General features: G+C 40.3%; 1 protein-coding gene across 1 annotated transcript in view; it reads left to right on the top strand.

Moving 5' to 3' along the window:
* Window positions 1-469: 469 nt before the first annotated feature.
* GHR (growth hormone receptor) overlaps window positions 470-21,227 on the top strand; it is a 198,849-nt gene continuing 178,091 nt past the window's right edge. The window contains exon 1 of the mRNA XM_045285247.1: window positions 470-761. The gene's annotated coding sequence lies outside the window, so the exon portion shown is untranslated. The remainder of the gene's footprint in view (window positions 762-21,227) is intronic.

Genomic DNA, 21,227 nt, shown 5'->3' with positions numbered 1-21,227 from the left:
TCAATATTTCCAACGGGTGCTAATGTTTCCAAATTCATTAGTTTCTTTTTCTTTTCATTTATCAAATATTTAGCATGCTGCACTCTGGGCACTTGAGATGCCAATGGGCATCACAACCGGGTCTGTGGCCTTTCATTCTTGCCCTCCTTGCAGAAGTGGTGGTATTCAATTAAGGTGATTAACACAAACACACACACACACCCATGACACACATACACGTATGCATCTTAGTCTATCCAAATTGGAGCCTCTGATGAATTCGAACACTTGCTCCTCTCCTAAACTGGTCTGCCTTGGCTTTGGTGTGTTTGGCCCCAGGAGATTCCAGGCCAGCCCTGGCCTTCACTTCAGCTGGCAGAGAGCAAAGAAGTGCTGGGCAAAGGTCAGGTGAACCATTATGTAAGGCGATGGCCTGGCGAGCTTTCATCTACTTTACCGATACCAGGGCTGGGAGAGAAAGACAGAGAGGCAGATACAGACACTTGAGACAGAGACGGAGACCAAGAGGAAGAGAATTGGGGATGTAGTGAAGGTTTCTGTATCGAAGTAGCAAGATCGGGAAGCTAAAGATTAAGGTCTGACCCAGAGCTTCCACTCAGCGCCACCTTCAACCCATCCTTCTCTGCCAGATTTTGGTCAGATTCATCTAATGGATCTGCTTGGTTGAACAAAGAAATTTTTCACAAGGTGTTTGCCATAAAGCCAGGAGGAGACCATGAGAAAATCCAGCCTCTAATTCAGAAATATCTGCCGGACTATTGGTTAGTATCACCTTCTTACTAACTTTGATTAAAGTGTTGATAGCCTGGTCTTTAAAAAAAATAGTTTTTTAGCTGCTTGCTATTGCCTCTTTTCAGACGTCAATCTCTGACTCTCCTGAAGCCGGAAGCTTTCCTTCGGCACCTACCTCATTCCTTCCTCTTCTGGCTCCCACCTCTCCATGCCCTCCTCCTACCCTTCTCCGCCCTTCTCCCTCTGCCTTGTCCTCAGCAAAACGAGGCTTACCAGATTTATATTAGATTGCCTGCTCTCTTGTCTGATTACCATCGAGACACAGTTGGGGGTTGCAAATTTTATTCTCTGAAAAAGGCCCAATAAATAAGAAGACAGTATATTTTGCAAAAAGCAGCAGAGAATATAATCTGCTGTAGTAGACATCCCAGGGTTTTAATTCTGGCTGATGCTTTACATTTCAACAGTCAGTTTACAGTTGAGGGGCAAAACGTGAAAAAAGCGAGACCAGATACCATCATGTTTGTTTTGCCGCTTCCTCTGGGTTTTCAGAACTCAAGGCAGGGTCACAGAGATAAGATGTGTCTTTGGATGTTGACTGACTAGCAGACTGACTCTGAGGCATTGTGTTCTTTACTGTGTACCTGGCCCAAACTGTCGCACGGGACACCTCACTGGCATATCCTACTTCATGAGAAAGCAGTTCTGATGAACTTTCTACATTATCTGGGCTCACCCCCCCCTGCCTGAAAGCTGTGCCACGGGCTCTCTCTGTTCATTGGATACTTTATTTAGCAATCGTATGCTAGGCTCTGAGATAAGTGATAGAGGTCACAGAGCTGACGCTCATGTAGACAGCTTACAGGGAGAGAGATGAACAAATCTTCCTGACCGTGTGTCACAAGGGCTTGAAAAGGCAGGCATGGGAGTAGAGAAGAGAAATAGTCAACTGCACCCAGTGAAAGTGGCGGCTGTGGCAGGAAAGGATTCCACAGTGCTGTGACCTGCCTGTGGTTTGGGGGATGCAGTTAAGAGAAGTAGGAAGAAGACCAAAGGTGTGAAGAGCCAGGAACTTCTAGAGAATTGCAAGGAATGGTGTGTGCACAGCCAGAAGGGGAGGTGTGTAAAAGCAGGGGAAATGGGAAGCTCAAGATAGAGAGAACCCAGATCCTGTCATGGAAGTTTTCGTTGCATCTTTTAAGAATTTGGCCTCTATCCTGACTGACGGGTCCGACACATTAGAGGTTGCACACCGGCAGCCTCAGAACAGCCCTGGGGTATCGATATTGATCTTATTGTTAAGGGTCATCGAGTTGGTTCTGACACACAGTGACCTTATGCACAACAGAAGGAAACCCTACCATGTCCTGTACCATCCTCACCATCGTTCCGATGCTGGAGCCCGTTGTTGCCGCAGCGGCGTCTCTTGGGTTCCCGGAGAGCCATCCTCTTTTTCCCTGCCCCTCCACTTTACCAAGCATGAGGACCCTCTCCAGGAATTGGTCTCTCATGACAGCATGCCCAAAGTAGGTAAGAGGAAGACTCACCATGCGTGCCTCTAAGGACCACTCTGGCCATATTTCTTCCAAGACAGATGGGTTTGTCCTTCTGGCAGTCGACGGTACTTTCGTATTCTTCTCCAGCACCCCAATTCAAATGCATCCATTCTTCTTCAGTCTTTATTCGATGTCCAAATGCCCTACTTTCACAAGCATATGAGGCACTTGGAAAGACCAGGGCTTGAATAGCAATGTAGGAAATAGATTTCTGCTGTGTCCTAACCAGGCCCATCATGGGGATTCTGGGCCCCGAGGAATCTCGGCCTGAAGACTGGCTCTGGATAAACATTCTTCCTAGATTACAGGGGTTCTTGTCTGGCTTCAAAGAAGATGGGGAGGCGAACATGGCCTCTATTGAGTCATCCTACCCTGATCAGCCCAAGGAAAGCCTTGAAGAGGCCTAGGTGTGTGGATGGGCAGGCGATCAGTAGGCAGGAGAAGACTACAAGAATCCAGGTTACCTCATGCCTCCACTTGCTATGATTTGATGGACCAAGAATACTGATAAATGACATTATGTGTGGCTGCACATGAGAGCCTGAGGGTATATGTTTCTTGCCTCTTGAAACACTCCTTGAAATTTGTCAGAGTCATAGGTTGAAAGCAGTAAGCAAGAGTGAAAAAATCCACAGGATTGGGAACAGGAGCCCTCGTGCTACTCTCAGCTCGGTCAGAGTACTACCTGCATTTCACTGACATATAAAATGAGGCCTGCAATGGAAATGAGCCTCGGGGGCCCATCCCACTCCAGTCTCTGTGATTGTGGATCTGCCGCCCCACTGGCACTCTACTATCCCCTCTGAAACCCCCTCTCAACCTTGATCCACTCCTCCATCCTCATGAATCTGGGGTTTCCAGGTATCCAGATGAATAGAGACACTAGTGATGTCATTTATGTTTACAACAGGTGTAGTTTAGGGAGTTTGACCTAGTGACCATGGGAAATAATTTTAAAAGGGAAAACATGATTTATGGTCTCTATAAAGGAGGCCATTTGCATGACCCTTCTCAATTCCTGTCTGTTTTCCTACCTTTTCCTCAATGTTTTCCCTCTACAAGAATATAGAAGAGATTGGGCGGGCATCTAAAAGGGGGTGAAGGGCAAGGCAGAAATGGGAAAATCTGAGTTCTCCCACCTTCTAAAGGAGCATGAGGTCATTATTAGCCTGAGCAGCCATTCAAGTGGGCGGCTCCCTTGCAGAATTTGGAAGCGTCTGTGATCTTCCTTACATGTTAGAAATTCTCTTCAACCTGTATCCAGCCTCCTCAAGGTATTCCTAAAGTGTAGATTTAGTCCATTCGCTACCTTCTCAGTTACCTCCCAACTTAAATAACAAACAAATAAACAAAAAACCTCACAGCCAGCAAGTCAATTCTGACTCATAGCAACTCTGTAGGACGGGTAGAAGTGCACCTGTGGGTTTCTGAAACTGCACTTTCTACAGGAGTAGAAAGCCTCATCCCTCCCCACCCCCCGACTTCCCCTGTGGAGCAGCTAACCTTTCGGTCGGCAGCCCAACGAGTTACCACTACACCACTAGGGCTCCTTACCTTCTAACTAGCTTTTCCTAAACTAACTTCTCTTAAAATCCCAGAAATTAAACCACATATTGGTGTGGATATTTTTGAGAGATGGAGGAATTGCTTCTAGGAATTTTAGTCTCTCTTGTATCCACCCAATCCCTCTACCTCAAACCCCATCCCAACCACCATCACCACCACCTACACCCACATTTACACAGCCTATAACTCTCATTCATCAAATATTGCAATTCATCTTGGTGCCGGGTTAGAGTACAGATAATGAATAGATACAGGAAGACTCATATGTATCTTGTTCTCAGGAACCATTACAAACAACAGTGCAGTCAATTCATTTGTTCCACTAACGGGGGATCATCAGCTTGTAATTTTGATAGTGTGCTAAGTTTTATAGTAACCCAAACCAATCAACTCATAGCCATCAACTTGGTGCTGACTCATAGGACAAAGTGGAACTGTCCCTGTGGATTTCCGAGACTATCTTGATTTACAGGAATAGAAAGTCTCATCTTTTTACTACAAAGTGGCTGGTGGTTTTGAACTGCTGGTCTTGTCCTTGGCAGTCCAATTCATAACCTACTATGCCATCAAGGCTCCTTAAGGTTTACAGTGTTGTTGTTAGATGATGTCGAATTGATTCTGACTCACAGACCTTATTTACAACAGAATAAAACACTGTCAAGTCCTGTCCCATCCTCCCAATGGTTTTTATGTTTGAACCAACAATGCAGCCACTGTGTCAATCCATCTTGTCTTGGGTTTTCCTCTTTTGGGGTTTCCTGATATTTTCCCAAGCAAGATGTCCTTTTCCAGGGACTTGTGTCTCCTGAAAACATGTCCAAAGTACATAATATGAAGTTTCACCATCCTTGCTTATAAGGTGCATTCCTGCTAGACTTCCAGTCAGTTTTATAGTAGGAGCTAAAAATTCAGTGTGGAGGCACAGGGGCAAAAACAATTGAGTGGCAGGTATATTTATAAGCATCCTGAAGATAATGATGTTTGAGAATGATTTAATAGGTTAGATAAATTTGTGCTATGTCTGGTGGTTACCTTGAAAGTAAAAGATGATAGAACATATAGGTCGCTGTCTCAACAGTCTGGACAGATAAAGAAATAGGGATGCTGGGTTTGTCAAGGAGGATCTCCATTCCAGAGAAAATTCTGAGAGGGAATCGACCCCTCTTGGTGAGAAATTTGGTGTGAGAAGAAATGGAGTAGATGGGTATCCAATTCAAGTAACTGGGTAAACTCTGCTCTCTCAAAAATCCAGTTAAGTGATGAAGCTTCTTGCTCCTTTGAGAAGCATTGAGAGACAGCTCAGACATGGTGATTTCAGACAGAAGTTCTTAGGTTCTGTGGACATTCAGATGGCTGAATCACTGTATCTGAAGCCCGTAGTCTCTGGATTTTTAGCCTTTATATAATGCTATATGTAAACTGAAGGAGCCCTGGTGGAATAGTGGACTACATATTGAGTGCCAACTGCAAGGTCAGTGGTTCAAATCCACAAGTTACATAATTCTATAAAGATTTAAAGTCTCAGCAACCTGAAGCAACAGTTCCACTCTGTCCGATAGCATTACTCTGAGCATCATCAACCCAGTGCTAGCTGGTTTATATGAAAACTTGAGTCCCTGAGTGGTGCAGAGTAGGTTTTTTTATCCTATCTGTAATTTTCTATCTCATTTGCATATCAGGACAGCATAAAGGAAAGTTTTGAAGTCCTAATACGCAGATAGATCCCATCCCAGAGACTCTGATTGATCTGTGGTACGTCAGGGAATGTTCAGGGAACGTTTGGAGGTCCACATGTGCTCAGTGACACCTTGAAAGACAGAAAGGCCAGTGATCTACTTTATGACTATCAGTCATTTGGACCACACATGACCATGCGGAGCACAGTTCTACTCTGACACATATGGGGTCACCGTAAGTTGAAGTCAATGCAACAGCAAAGGCTTACCTATAAACTGCCCCTGGGGGATCCCTATAGCTTTTGTTCCTTACTTGAGAGTAAGGTTTCCACTCATGGCCTGATTGAAAATTGAAAAAAAATTGAATCACTTTTCAATTTAAGGGTAAGATTGTGGTTTTATAATTAATGTTTTTAAGATGTGAAATAACGGATATCTCTCAAATGGATTAAAATGGAAAAAGCTTTTAAAGGGTACGTTTAATTGCTTGATAGATTGACAGTCTTGGTGTATTAATAATGGTGCAGAGCTTTGCTTAGCCTATTGGTCCAAACCTTTATCCTACCAGGCAACTGATTGAAGAGAAACATGGCCAAGTCATTGACTTACAGTTCCTGAGTTGTGCCGTGGTGGTCCCATAAGGGTGGGAAACACAGGTCTTTGGGGAATTGAACATTTAATTCTGCAAGAATGAAAACAGGGCTCTTCTGAGCCAAGATGTTAGATTTGCAAGGATATGGTACGAAGATAGCCTGGCCTTCCTCCCACACTGCTGTTCCCTCTATAAATATATGGACCTTGTCCTTATCTTCCCTACCCTTGTCTGTTGTAGATTTTGACCTTAGTTTTTATGTACCTTCCCTTTGACATATTGTCTTTAAGTTTTTCTGCTTTGACTTGTGTTTAGACAACAATTCAGGTCAGTAAACTGGGAGAGATAAGCTCTCCAAGCTTTCCCTCTGTACCTGGGATCATCCCATGTCTAGATTTATATGTTCAAAACATGAATTGTATCAATTTACTCAGATGTTATCAGACTCTAGAAACCTGATTTATACTAGCCTGACTAAAGAGAGAATGTTTCAGTGTGATGTAGAGCATTTCAGGGGCTAATTCCTCTGCAGAGTACATCTTATTCCTTCTTCATAGCCTGTTCTTAGTCTGAAAACCCTGCTGAAACCTATTCAATTTGGGTGATGCTGCTGGTCTGTGAAATACTAGTGACATAGCCTTCAGCGACAGACACAGAAAAGAAATGATGAAGCCAAAGAGCTGAAAAGGACATCTCAAGGAGACAGAGTCAAATATTATAATGAAATGTGCATACTACCATGTACTTGCCAAAGAAAGAGTGTGCACTGTGTAGCTCCTCGTGGGTTGAAGAGGGGATAAATATTGCCTGCCCACGGATTTGCTCAGATCCCACCTGTGTCTTCCAGTGCCTTCAGTCATTGACGTGATAGGTTATGTCTGTGATTACAAATTTTAAAAAAGGAAAAATGAAATGAAATGTGTAAAGATCTAGAGTTAGAAAAACCAAAAAGGAAGAATGTGCTCCATATATCTTAAACTGAAAGAATAAAGAAAATATTCAAGTGTCGTTACACTATTGAAAGATTCTTTAAGGCAAAATATTGAGTGATGCCAGAAGTATCAAATGAAGATGGAAAGAATACACATTTACCAAATTGAAAAGAACTAGTTGGCATTCAGCCATTTCAAGAGGTAACGTATGAGCAAGAACCAGTGATGCTGAAGGAAGAAGTTCAAACTGCACTGAATGCATTAGCCAAAAACAAGGCTCCAGAAGTTGATGGAACAGCCATTGAAATGTTTCAGCAAGCTGATGAAGCGCTGGAAGCACTCACTTCCAGGAAACTTGGAAGATAGCTACTTGGCCAACTGACTGGACGAGATCCATATTTGTACCCATTCCAAAGAAAGGTGACCCAATAGAATGTTCAAACTATAAAATGGTATCACAAGTAAAATTTTGCTTAACTTTATCCAACAATGGTTGCAGCAGTACATTGACAGGGAACTGTCAGAAGTTCCGGCCGGATTCATAAGAGGACGTGGAACAAGGGATATCATTGCTGATGTCAGATGAATCTTGACTCAAAGCAGAGAATACCAGAAAGATTTTCACTTATGTCTCATTTATTATGCAAAGGCATTCTCCTGTGTGGACCCTCATTCTGTGTATAAGCATGGGAATTCTAGAACACACCCTTGCGCTCATTTAGAATTTGTACATGGATCAAGAGGCTGTTGTATGAACAGAACAAGGGAATACTGCATGGTTAAAAGTCAGGAAAAGTATATGTCAGGTTTATATCCTCTCACCATACTTGTTCATTCTCTATGCTGAATATAAACTATCATAGAAACTGTATTATATGAACAAGAATGTGGCGTCAGGGTTGGAGGAAGGCTTACTAACAACTTATGACACACAGGCGACAAAATCTTGCTTGCTGAAATTGAGTAGGACTTGAAGCATTTGCTGATGAAGATCAAAGATTGTAGCTATTACAATGCAATTTTAGGAAGACCAAAATCTCACCACTGGACCAATAGGTAACTTGTAGAAAAAAGGCTGATTATCACACATTCCATCTTGCTTGAATCAACAATCAATGCTCATGGAAGCGCAGTCAAGAGATCAAAATACCCATTGCATTCAGTAAATCTGCTGAACAAAACCTCTTTGTGTTAGGCTAGGTTGACTAGAGAAACAAATCCAGAGATACTCATATATGTGTAAGACAGAACTTTATATCAAAGAGCAATCGTATATTGAGGAACTATTGCAGCCTAGTCCAGATCAAGTCCCTAATCTGATATTAGCCCACAGTCCATTATTAGTCCATAAATCCCTCTTCAGACTCACACAGTCACATGCAATGATGTAAAATGCAGGAAGATCCTAGACCAGTGGGTACAGAATCTTTTGGATCCAATAGCAGTGGAAACATCTCAGCACTGGTGTGGGTCTCTATATGGCTCCACCAGCTCTTCAACAGGAAGGTGAAGCAGACAGAAGGGGTCTCGAAGGTCTTAGCAAGTTTCTGCATAGTTTGTCAACAGGAAGATGAAGGCAGAGCAAGAGGAAGTTCCCAGAATCCCCATGAGAAGACTGTGCCCACAAGGAGATATCATCAGGCTGTGACCTGATTTACAGGCTAGACTCCACCCCTACAATTATCAAGTTGACATTAAATTATATAACTACCACACTCTTTATGATGTTATTTTTAAGACTAAGGTAAGTCCGACCAAGCCATTGTATTTTCAATCACCTTGTATGTGTGTGAAAGTTAGTCATTTAAATAAGGAAGACCAAAGCAGAATGGATGCATTCGAACTATGGTTCTGGCAAAATATGCAAAGTACAACGGACTGCCAAAATATTAAACAAATCTGTCTTGGAAGAAGTAAAACCTTAGAGGCAAGGATGGCGAAAGGTCTTTGTAAGGTACTTTGGACATGTTATCAGGCGAGGTTAGCCCCTGGAGAAGGACATCATGCTTGGTAAAGTGGAGTGAATGTGAAAAAGAGGAAGCCCCTCAATGGGATACATTGACGCAGTGACTGCACTGATGGGCTCAAACAAGAACAGCTGTGAGGACGGCACAGGACTGGGCGGCATTTGGTTCTGTTGCGCATAGTGTTGCTATGAGTTGGAACCAAATCTATGGAGACAAACAGCAACAACTCAAGGGGTGGTCCATTGAGCCAGTATGCCAATTCTTGCACTCCAAAGTTTGGTCCCAACTCACGGTGACCCCAAAAGACAGGGAAAAATGGACCCTTGTAAGTTTCTAAGACTGTAACTCTATATGAGAATAAAAAGCATCATATTTGGCTGGTGGTTTCAAATTGCTGAGCTAGTGGGGAGCAGCCCAACATATAACCACTATGTCACCAGTGCGTCAATATATAGTTCTTACTTTTCCTTTTGACTACCAAGCAATTCTAAGCCAAATTACAGTAATTTTCCATAAAGAAAACATACCTAGTAAACAAGATAAGAATCAGAAAGACATTTGGTGCCTCATAGAGTTGAAATAGAAGGAACTGAATGGCCTTAGTAGAAAGTATCAACAGGTTAAAAAAAGAGAATTGTACCTGTCTCTGTATGAAGATATTCTTGTTGGCCATTCAGAGCACCCTCAGCCCTGAACAGTGGGAAGAGACAAAGCCATTTCTCATTTACTACCTAATTTTTTTCAACATTCCTGTCCAGTAGTCTTTAATTAGTTGAGCTAAATATCTCTAAGGTCCCTTCTTGCTCCATATATTTTTTCTGTCCTAAAAACATACATAAAATAGATTCCAGTAGTGGGTAGGTTGCTTTTTAGTAGTGACTAGGTTATTAACTGCCCGGTTGATATTATGAAATTCATCTAAGGATCTGTGATGGACTTACACTCGTTTTCTTTGCTTCCATAATGACTTACCACCAGTTTAGTGGCTTCAGCTGCCCTTTGGTTTATTGGGTTAAGTGTGTAAGTACTGAGCTGTTAGCCATGAGGTCACTGTTGAGTCCAACCTACCAGCTGCTCTGAGGGAGAAAATAACATTGCCTGCTCCCCCAAAGATGTACAGGTTTGAAAACCGCATGGGACGATTCTAGTCTGTCCTGTAAGGTGTCTATGATTCAGTCAACTCAGTGACACTAGCTTTTAGAGGGGTGGGGAGAGCTTTTGTTTGTTTGTTTGTTTGTTTAGTGACTTTAATCAACATCTATTTATTACTCAAATTTTGTTAATGGACATAACTTGTTACTTAAAGGCCATAATGGCTCCATGAGGCTCTCTGTTTACAGAGTTCACAAAGGCAAAATCAAAGTCCTAGCAGGCTACCATTCCTACTGGAGGCTCTTTGATAGTTCTGCTTCCAAATTCAATAGGGGTGCCCTCTGAATTCAGTTCCTTACTGTTGTAGGACTGAGGTCCCCATGTCCTTGTTGGCTGTCAGCTTCTGGCCGGGCTTTGATATTAGAGGCAGCCCACATTCTTCTGTAGCATACTTGCTATATCCCCTGCTCTAGTCACGGCACATTGAGTTCTCCTCACAGATTGCCCCTGTGAGCTTTTGAGACTGTAACTCTTTACACCAGCAGAAAGCCCCATTTTTCTCCTGAGCAGTAGCTGGTAGTTTTAAACTACTGACCTTACAAGAACAGCCCAACAATCACTACACCACCAGGGCTTCTCAAGAAACTACTAGAACTTATAAAAGAATTACTTATTGATATCTTTTATGAGTAATTATTTAAAGGTATTATCTCTGGTCTGTCTTATGAGTTATAACAAGCACAAATATATTCTGCATCAGTCAGGGAGCTAGCTATATGGCCCTCTACAATCCACGATGCCCCATAGCTTCCCCATCCAAACAGTAACCACTAGCCACGTGTAGCTATTGAGCATTTAAGATGTGACTATTTGGAATTTAAAATTAACTGGTAGTATAAAATACCCATCAGATTTTAAAACTTAGTATGAGTAAGAAGTGTAAACTAGCCTGAATGGTAAATGTTATGAAATGATAATATTTTGGGTATATTGAATTAAACAATTGCATTGGTCATTAATTTATTATCTCATAGTAACAGTATTAAAATTAAATTCATCTATTTCTTTGTATTTTGTCTAATAACATTAGTAGCCACATTACAATTATAATTGTAGCTACCATTATGTTTCTATTGGACAGAGCACTTTCTTTCAAAACTCTTAGCTCTGGGTGGTTCTAAACCAAGCTAATCAACTGTTATTTTGAAGAGTGTAGAGTACCAATATAATTTAAGCTTCCTGGAGATGACACATGACATTGATTTGTCCTGTGTTTGCTATGTCTCTGGCAGCCAGTCACTTTGACCAAATAGACTTCCTTCCATTTATATGTTCAGACTGAAAGAAGGAAGTGTGCTGCCCTATGTCTTGGAGAGCGCATACCTCATCACTCGTTAGTCATGTGCCTGAAAGTCAAGCAGGTAATATTGAGACTCTAGGGCAGAGAAATGAATATGATACTCAGTGAGTGATATAGCTCTTAAAAAGAACTTGTGTTTCAGTATGTGTGAATTATCATAGTCTCATATGGACTCTAAGCATCAGAGATATGCTGGTATACTCCCACCTCCGTAATTCAAACTCAGATGTTTCTTTTTCTTACTCTTTATATGGTTTCCTCTCCTTTACTAGTACTGTGTGTTTAGCAGTTGGCCTGGTTGAGCATTTAAGAAGTGTTGAAAGACTTTGGAGACATCAAGCACGGTTATAAACCTTATACAGACATATTTCATCTGTGTGTGATCGTGCCAAACTCAAACTCCAAACTCACTTCCATCGTCACTTTTTGCTAATAGCAACTCTGTGGACCAGGAAGAACTGCCCAGTGGGTTTCTGAGACTCTAAATCTTTACAGGTAAAAAAAGAAGACTCACCTTTCTCCCAATGAACAGCTGGTGGATTCAAACTATTGACCTTTTGGTTAGAAAGCCAAATCATAGCCTACTGTGCTTTAGGGGATTTATTAAGCCTCTTTGGTGTAGTGATTACTCATTAGGCTGTGACCGCATGATAAGCAGTTCAAAACCACAAGCAGCTCCTTGAGAGAGAAACTGGGCTTTCTGCTCCAGTAAATGGATACAATCTCAGAAAACCCACAGAGGGTCACAATGGGTCAGCACTGACTTGATCGCAGTGAATTTTGAATTTTTTGAGAATCTTTGCAAGGAAATCTGTGTAGTGGTTATATGTTGGCCTGTGATCTGCAAGGTCAACAATTCAAAACCACCAGCCATTTCTTGGAAGAAAGATGGAGTTTTCTCTTTACATAGAGTTATACAGTCTGGGAAAATCACCTGGTCGGTTCTACCCTGTTCTTTAGGGTCACTGTGAGTTAGAATTGATTCTGGCAGTGAGTTTGGAAATCTCTGAAAAATTTTTGTTTTCTCATTTGTACCATGAGAGTCTCCCTTTAAGGATCCATATGGAAGTTAAATGAAAGAATAAAGCACTTAGCCCATGTATGCATTGGACTGATCATTGGGCATCCACTCTGTGGCAAGCCCATGGTTAATTGCTGGCGATACAGCAGGGAGTGAGACACAGACACTGCCTCCAGTTTGCTTGCAATCTAAAAAAAACGAGTAAGACCAGGAGTCCAGCATCATGAGGACATGAATAGCCCTCAGTGAATGACAGTTATTATCACTTCACACAAAGCAGGATTATGCCTGTCACAAATGCATGGTATGGCTTGAAGTAAAGAAAAGAGTACTGTATTCACTAAGTTAGGCCATGTTGGGCTTTGAATCCGCTCTTCTCTGTTTAGTCATGGCAGATGAAACAAAAGCTGAATGAACTGTAGTTGTGCTGTATGGAGTCGAAAATAAAATTATGGGTCAGTGCCTTGCTAGAAAGTAATTTATCTCTTTAAATAAAATAAGAGCCGTGCGCCTATTGCATAGCAACCGATTCTTGACCAACCGAGGGGGAAACAACAGTGTTCAGCTGAAAGATGGCAGCCAACCATGCGTCTTTAAATGGGTGTCACTGTCCACAGTCCCAGCAAAAAGCCAGGCTCCTCATCAGCGTCTTCAAGGGCTCACTATTTTTCTTCTGAGTCTCCCATTTCAAGACACTGATACGTAATTTTACCAATTCTAGCTATTGTACCTTTCTTCCAATATTTTCTGAATTTGAATATGTTCCAAGGTCTCTGTGTTAGCCATGACTGGTCTGGGTTGAAACCCTGCCTAGGACCGGGGCAAGGATTGTTGACACCTCCTCCAGTATTGCTTTTCCTTAGAGATTACATTGCTTCACTCTTGGTTTCCTAACTTGTTTACTTAAAAAGAAAAACTTCATCCTGTTAAGCTTGGCTAAAGGAAATTGTCTTACTAGTATCTGGCAATACTAGTAACTCCATTTTTAAAGCCCGTAGTATAATTATGTTAAACCTAAAGAGGACAAGGATGTGTGCCTTTCTTCAAGATATAAATTCTATTCGGGGCATTCTAAATTATTGTACTAATAGTTGTCGGATTATGGTCATGTCGAGATAACATTTGTATTTCTTTGGCATCTTCGCTAAGGAGATCTTGTCTCCAGGACCTATTTACGTCCCTTAATATTAGTTCAAGCAAAGCAGATTCTCACAGTAGAGTTTGAAAGTGGTTCAAAATGTTCCTCTTTGTTTAAAGAATATTCTCCATGTTCGATATAATTAATCACAGTCAAAAAAGAATTAGTCAGATTTTATAAAGGTTAACTAATGCACAGAGAAGAAAAGGCAAGGAATTCAACAAGAAACTTTCTTTTTCAAGTTCTATTCTTGGGGGTGAGGATGAATTGGTTAAAGGAATGGTGGAGAACAAGCTATAAGAAAAAACACACTTTTCATATAAACACTTATGCAGTCGATTTTCTCTTCCATGTATCACCTACACATACCACATATGCTTTATAAGCCGAGTTTTTCAGCACATTTTTAATGCAGTTTTTGTGGTAAAATTAGGTGCCTTGTCTGATATTTAGGTTGGCTTATGCTCGAGTATATATGGTACATCACTCCTCAGTGAAATGCATTAGATTAGGTGAGTACAGAGACATCCACAGGGACCTACTGGCCAAATACCAGGGGGATTCCCATGAACTTGAACGTGATGTCACATGCAATTAGAATGTTCCACTCCCAGCTGAATATCCACACACCCCCAAAATGAGCAATAGTTGTCATAGCTTTTACTAAATACAAACGAGTGCCAAATGTTCTGATAAATCACCTCATTTAATCCTATTGGTTTTCATATGGAAAGAAACTTGGCTCTATGCAGTCTCAGGTTCAGACACTGAGATTTCATTGAGCCAAGACTTGAGCCTAGCGCTCTCTGAACCCAGATCCCATTCCCTAACACCCCAGTTCATCCTCTCTTAAATAAAGAGCAAGTATAATATCTGTGCTAGAGACCGACGTTCATTTCTTTAGACCAGGATAAGGTCTCTATTCATGAGTTTTGTTGTGAAGATAATTTTATTGGGGGCTCTTACATCAATGGTATCAAGCATATTTGTCCATATTTTTCCATTATTATTTTCTAAACATTTACTTTCTCTTTGAGCCCTTGGTATCAGCTTCTATTAATGATTATTCACTAAATGTGATCAGCTAACAGGAGAGCTAATGGCATCAAATGAAATCAAGGGTCCACAGCTTGCTTGCTCAGGTGCACTGTCTTAAATTTTGTATCAGTATCAGAAGGTTGCTCAATCTTTGTGCGCATTACCTCATACGGAACCTTGATGGGATCATTCAACTCCCTATGGGGCTACACGGGCTTGTGAATCCACAGTCAGTGGCTTCCTGATATGATTTTCCCTGTTAGGTGCCCTTGAGGTGTTTCCATCACATAGGAATCCCATATATAGCAAAGTGAAATACTACCCAGTCTTGGGCCATTCTCATTTTATTGCTATGTGTGAGCCCTTTGTTGCCGCCACTGGGTCAATCTATCTCGTTGAAGATCATCCTCTATTTTTGCTGACCATCTGCTTCCTCTGTTTTTGCCACCATACTTTACCAAGAATGGCTGATTATCAGGAGGGTCTGGTACAGGAGGGAACATGCCCAAGGTACCTGGGATGAAGTTTTGTCATCCTTGCTTCTAAGAAGTTTCCACCCAACACAGAATTACTCATTCTGGAAATCCATGGTATTGTATGGACAGAGGAAGGGCCATGTCTGACCTCCTTTGGCTTCCTTGTTGCCATAGGCAGAGGTCAGACAAGCCTCCATGTTTCACCCTTCTTTATCTACTCTGGGACCAACCATTCCCCCCACAGCACTCTACTTCTATGCTGAGTGTAATAATTCATTGCATAACCACAAAGAACTCACAGGGGGGGAAAAAACCACCTCAAAATGAAGTTTTTTTGTTTTTTTTAGAGAAGTTAACATAAATCAGGATCCGTGACCAGTAAGGATGCAGTCATTGGTTCAAAGCAACACTTCTCGGCCTGTACCCAAGTCTCTCTCAAGTCCTCAGCCTCCCAGCCATGTGATCTCTTGGCCTCTGCCGACACGGACCAGGGAGTCTGCCATTCTGCCATTCCTTGTGTTTCAGGGTCCCATAATATTGGCTCAGTTCTGGCCCGTGGTTTCCTTGCCTTGACCTCTGCTCTGAACTGGCTCCTTTGTTCTGTCCCATGACCTCCTTGCCTCTGGTGCCTCTGGGGCCTTTGATCTTGATCTCCAACAATTCAGAAAGAGATCTCAAGTGTGCTCTTCACATGGCCCTGGGATTTCTCAGCATCCGAGATGGCTTTTGCACACAGAGAAATGGCTTTGATAGAGATGTAGACTTTGTCTTTCAGCAGACCATATCCCTGGAAAGAAAGGGTGTAATTTGGTTCACACCTTCTACTCAATTAGACACTTAATCCTAGCTTAAGCCTGTCCTTTAACACAACAGAGAACTCCCCACAAAGTGAATTATAGCAGCAGGCATTGAGTATAGAATTATAACACATCACATAAGGAATCATAACGAGAAAGGCCATGCTAATGGAGGCATCTCTGTTTATTTCACATTCTTCACCAACACCATAATTCAAATGCATCCGTCCTTCCTCAGTCTTCCTTATGCATTGTCGACATTTCTTATGCATATGAGCTATTTTAAAATGTCCTGGCAAAAAAAAAAAAAAAATGTCCTGGCTTGGGTCAGGCACACCACAGTCCTCAAAGAGATGCCTTTGCTTGTTAACACTTCAAAATGTTGCAGCACATTTGCCCAAGGCAATGTCTTATTTGATTTCTTGACTTTTTCTTCCATGGGGATTAATTGTGGATCCAAGGAAAATTAAATCTCTGACAACTTCAATATTTTGTTTATATCTTGTGATGTTGCTTTCTGGCCGAATTGTGAGGATTTTTGTTTTATGTTGATGTGTAAGCCATATTAAAAGCTGTAGCATTGGATCTTCATTAATAGGTGCTTCAAGACCTACTAATTAGTAGGCGCTACACATTTATTAGTAGTTTCACATAAGTGTGAATTTTATTGAATGAATGCTAATAAATAAAAATTCACATTTAACAAGCAAGTTTGAGTCATCTGCATATCCCAGGTTGTTATAATGATTTTAAAAAATTATCTTCAGTAAAATTTATTTGTATATAATATGAATTCTATATTTTTCAATAATTTCCACATTCTCTTACATTGCAATTATTAAAAAAAAATCTTACTGCCATCGATTCAAAATTGTCTCATAGCAACTTCCTGTGGGTTTCTGACACTGTAAGTGTTTATGGGAGTAGAGTGCCCAGCCTTTCTCCCAGGGAACTGCTGATAGTTTGGAACTCCCAACCATGCGGATCACGGCCCAACTTGTAACCACTACACCACCAGGGCTCTTGTTTAGAAAGGCACAAATATGGATATCTTTCAATTTATTGTTCTTCTAAATTTCTTGGCATAAAACAATGAACACCTCCAGTGTTATATCAGTTTTCTGGGACATCTTATTTGATATTTCATAACTCATGGAGCCTTGTGTTATTGTTTTTGTTTATGTGTTTCCATTTCTTCAGTGAAGCTTTAACATATTTCTTTAATATAACTGATTCTTGGTTATGTGCTCCTGAAATAGTTAAATGTTAATTAATTCTTTTTGGTTCAGTGATTGAGTATTTCTTCTAGCTTCCTTTGATGATTCCTGTATCTTTCAATATTCTGCATATAGAATCCTTCAGTATTGCAACCTGAGGCTTGAATTTTTCCTTTAGATCTTTCCATCTGGGGAATGATGAGCATGACCTTCCCTTTCATTTTTGTAACTCCAGGTCTTTGTACATTTCTTTATAACACATAGACCTCTCAAGCTACTGTGAGGTCTTGTGTTCATCTCTTTTACTTCCTCATTTCTTCCATTCCAGAGCAAGTGTCAGAGTTTCTTCTGACTTTAGTTTTGTTTGTATCTGTATTTCCTGGGCTTTTAACGACCTTTTGCTTTCTTCATCATTAATGCCCTTGCTATCGTCCCATAGCTCTTCTGGTCTTTGGTCATTAGTGTTTAATGCATCAAATCTATTTTTGACGTGGTCTCTAAATTCAAGTGGGATGTATTCCTGGTTGTAATTGGGCTCTTGTGGAGTTATGAACTTATACTGTTGGTCAATTTTGCAGTAGGCCCTTGACCTCGTTCTGAGTGATATTCTTGATTTTCTGTTTCCACAGATGTACTCCATTTCATCCTTGTGCATTCCATATGGGTAGGTGCTGTTGATGTTGTTAAGGGAATAATGAAGAGGATGTTAGTGTTGCAGAATTCTTTCATGACATCGCTAATCCTACTTCTTGCTCTCCAGATCTCACATCCCAGTTACCAGTCATAACCAATGCATTTGATTGCATATTTTATCAATTTCAGACTGTAGAAATTGATTTTTAAAAATCTTTACTTTCTTCATGTTTAGCATTAATGGTTGGTACATAAATTTGAATAACAGTCATATTAGCCAGTCTTCCTTTTAGACATAAGGATAAAATCCTATTACTGACAATGTTGTACTTCACAGGAAATCTTTTATTTTTACAGTGAATTTGAAGGAAATGAATTGACCCAGGTAATTTTGTATCTAGGTAATTTTCAAGTTATTAACACAGTAAAGTGTGTTATGACATGAATACTACATATTTATATTCAAATAAGTGCCTAGTCTTAAGTAGAATGGCAATTTCAAATGTCCTTTTGGATTACTATTTCTTTTTTTTAATTCTGAATTCTTGGAAGAACTTTACCATGAAATCAACTAGGATCAGTTTTGCAATATTGCAGTGGTAGTCAATAACACTATTCGGCAAGTACAGTACATGTTTATTAGCTTACTTACCCGAGTCTTGGTTTTGCGATATAAATAATTCTGTTTGTATGGGGATTTAAAATCCGTTCTTGCTTACTTAATAATAGAATAGGTAGAATTGTAAAGCAAATTTGAGAAGCCTTTTCTATTTCTGAATGGTTCAGTAATAATTTCAGTATTGTCGCTGACTCTTTCCTAACAAAGCTATAAGTTCCAAAATCTATCACTTTCTTCTTCCACGTGTTAATATTCTCATACCATCGTTCTATGGATGTGTTTGACCAATTTCCTTTTAAATACTAATACAAATAAAAGAATATACAGAGTACCGCCACGCCATGGCTGTAAGCTGTATGGAAGCAGACTACCCCATCTGTTTCCCATGAAGCAGATGGTGAATTTGAACCACCAACCTTAATTTAGCAGATGAGGATTTAACTATTGTGCTACAGACCTTCTTGGTCATGACCATAGATGTACCATTTTAATTGAAATTTTAACAAATAAAATTTAACAAATGGAGAATGCATCAGTAACTAAGTGGTTTTATGCCAAAAATAAATGAGTGGTTCAACATTTGAAAATAAATCAATCACCACACTGAAAAATTTAAAAAGACCAAAATATTGAAGAAAAAAACCTTAATAACCTAAGTAGATGCACAAAAAGAATATGACAATTAAATATCCATTCCGAACAAAAAAAACCCTCAGTAACCCAGGATTATAAATTATTTTATAAACTTAATCAAGTATGTCTTAACAAAACTTATATATCCATATACATATAGTTATATTAATATGTTAATAGATTATATAAATATGTGTTTATATTATAAATACATATTTATATAATTTATGTTGGTATGAGTTATATATATTTATATACATTGTATATGCTGTTTATTCTATTTAATGAATGTATAATGTATATACCTAGATTTTATATATAAATAAATATATTTATATGTAAATCTATATACACATAAAAGAAGAGAGCTTATATCATAGTTAAAGGTGAAAGACTGTAGGAGAAATGAGGCCTTTGATATATCCAGAATAAATGGAACTTGAAGACATTATGCTGAATGAAATAAGTCAATGACAAAAGGATAAATATGATGTGACCTGACTTACATAGAAAGATAAGAAAAAGCAAATGTGTGTCTTCATTAATGCTCACCATATGAGTAGAGGGAGAAAGGGAGAGTTGGATGGTTTATGGACTACTGAGTTTTAGTTTCTGTGATGGAAAACACTACATTGATTAAGAGTAGTTTATTATAATGAGTTACCCACTGGGCTGCTAATTCTAAGGTTAGTAGTTCAAAATTCTCCTCAGGAGAAAGATGAGGCTTTCTACTCCTGTAAAAATGTACATTCTCACAAACTCACCAGGAGTTCTACCCTGTCATATAGGATCAAGATGAGGTAGAGTCAACTCGATAAGAGTGAGTGACTAAGTCAGTAAGTTGCACTCATGTTAAAATTTGAATTGGAAAAAAAATCAAGGATAAACAATTCACAGTGACACAAAAAACAGCTGCTGAGGATGCTTAAAGAAAAACAAAACAACCTCACTGCCTCTAGCTGGTGCCACCTCATAGTGACCCTATAGGACAGGGTAGAACTGCGCCGTGGGTTTCTCAGAATGCGACACTTTACAGGAGCTTTGTCTCTTTCCCCGGGCAGCTAGTGGTCCTTTAGAACTACTGACCTTGTGATTGGCAGCCCAATGTTTAACCACTACACCGCCAGGCTCCCCCTGTGGATGTTCAGGTACAACCAAACACCTCGTGGATTTGGGTCTTTGGTGTAGAGGTGTGGGTTGTGATTTCCTGAGACATCCCAGCTAATGGCCCAGGGCCATGTTTTGTGTTTCTGTTTCTATATCTTAGTTCCTCCAAGGCAGAATAATTGGGGTTTGTATGCCTGAGATGTTGGAGAAGTCAGAGTCAGGAGGAGGACATGTAATGCGTCACTTGTTGCCTTTATTAGCGGCTGGGACTGAGGGAACTGGATGTACGGTACCTGGCTACCATTGATGCGCATTTTGAAGTAGGATTCTCTGGAGGGATCCTGATCAGTGGCAGGGAAGAGGGCACAGAGCAGAATTTCACGTTTTCATGGAACAAGCACTTTCTGGATCTATCGAGGCTGGATGAAGCCTTGAAGCTGTTGCTCTGAGACGATATTTGAATCTCTATCTTAAAATAGACCCTAACGTCTTCTTGGAATTGAGCAGTAGTTTGCCTAGAAAGGAATGGTTTTATCATTGTGTTCTTTGAAGAACACTGTGGGATCGGGTTGACAGCAGTACCCTAAGGGATTAGATAGAAACCTGACAGGGCAGTGAGTTTGTTACTCAGGGAGGAACTGCCCGGAGGGCAAGGGGAAGTGGTTCTCCAGCTCAGAGAATGTAATCGACACCATTCAATTGAACATGTGGAAGAAACTGGTAGATTTCTGTGTTTTACTATGTATATTCTCAACAATGAAATGAATAAAATGTTAAAAGAAAAAGTGGGTGATCTGTGGGGTGCTTAGTTTTATTTCTGCCTAATTAAAAACTGGTTACATGAATGGTAGTTCTTATACAGCCCACTATATATTTTAATGGTTTTTTTTTGCTCAAGATGGTATGGGGATGTCAACATGAAATTATGCTAGGCTTCAGTTTATATTGAATTTATACTCATTATCTCTATAGAACTATTACTCCAATCTGGTAATGACCTTGCTCTTTCTGTCAGTAGTTCCAGGCTTTCAAAGTTCCACCAGACAAGCACCCAAGTAGCCCAAACAGTTCATGT

Source organism: Echinops telfairi, unplaced genomic scaffold (genome assembly GCF_000313985.2).
Source record: "Echinops telfairi isolate 266 unplaced genomic scaffold, ASM31398v2 ScPeMD7_7469;HRSCAF=8507_1, whole genome shotgun sequence".
Lineage (NCBI taxonomy): Eukaryota > Metazoa > Chordata > Mammalia > Afrosoricida > Tenrecidae > Echinops > Echinops telfairi.
Note: the sequence above shows the minus strand (reverse complement) of the source record. Positions and strands in the feature narration are given on the sequence as shown.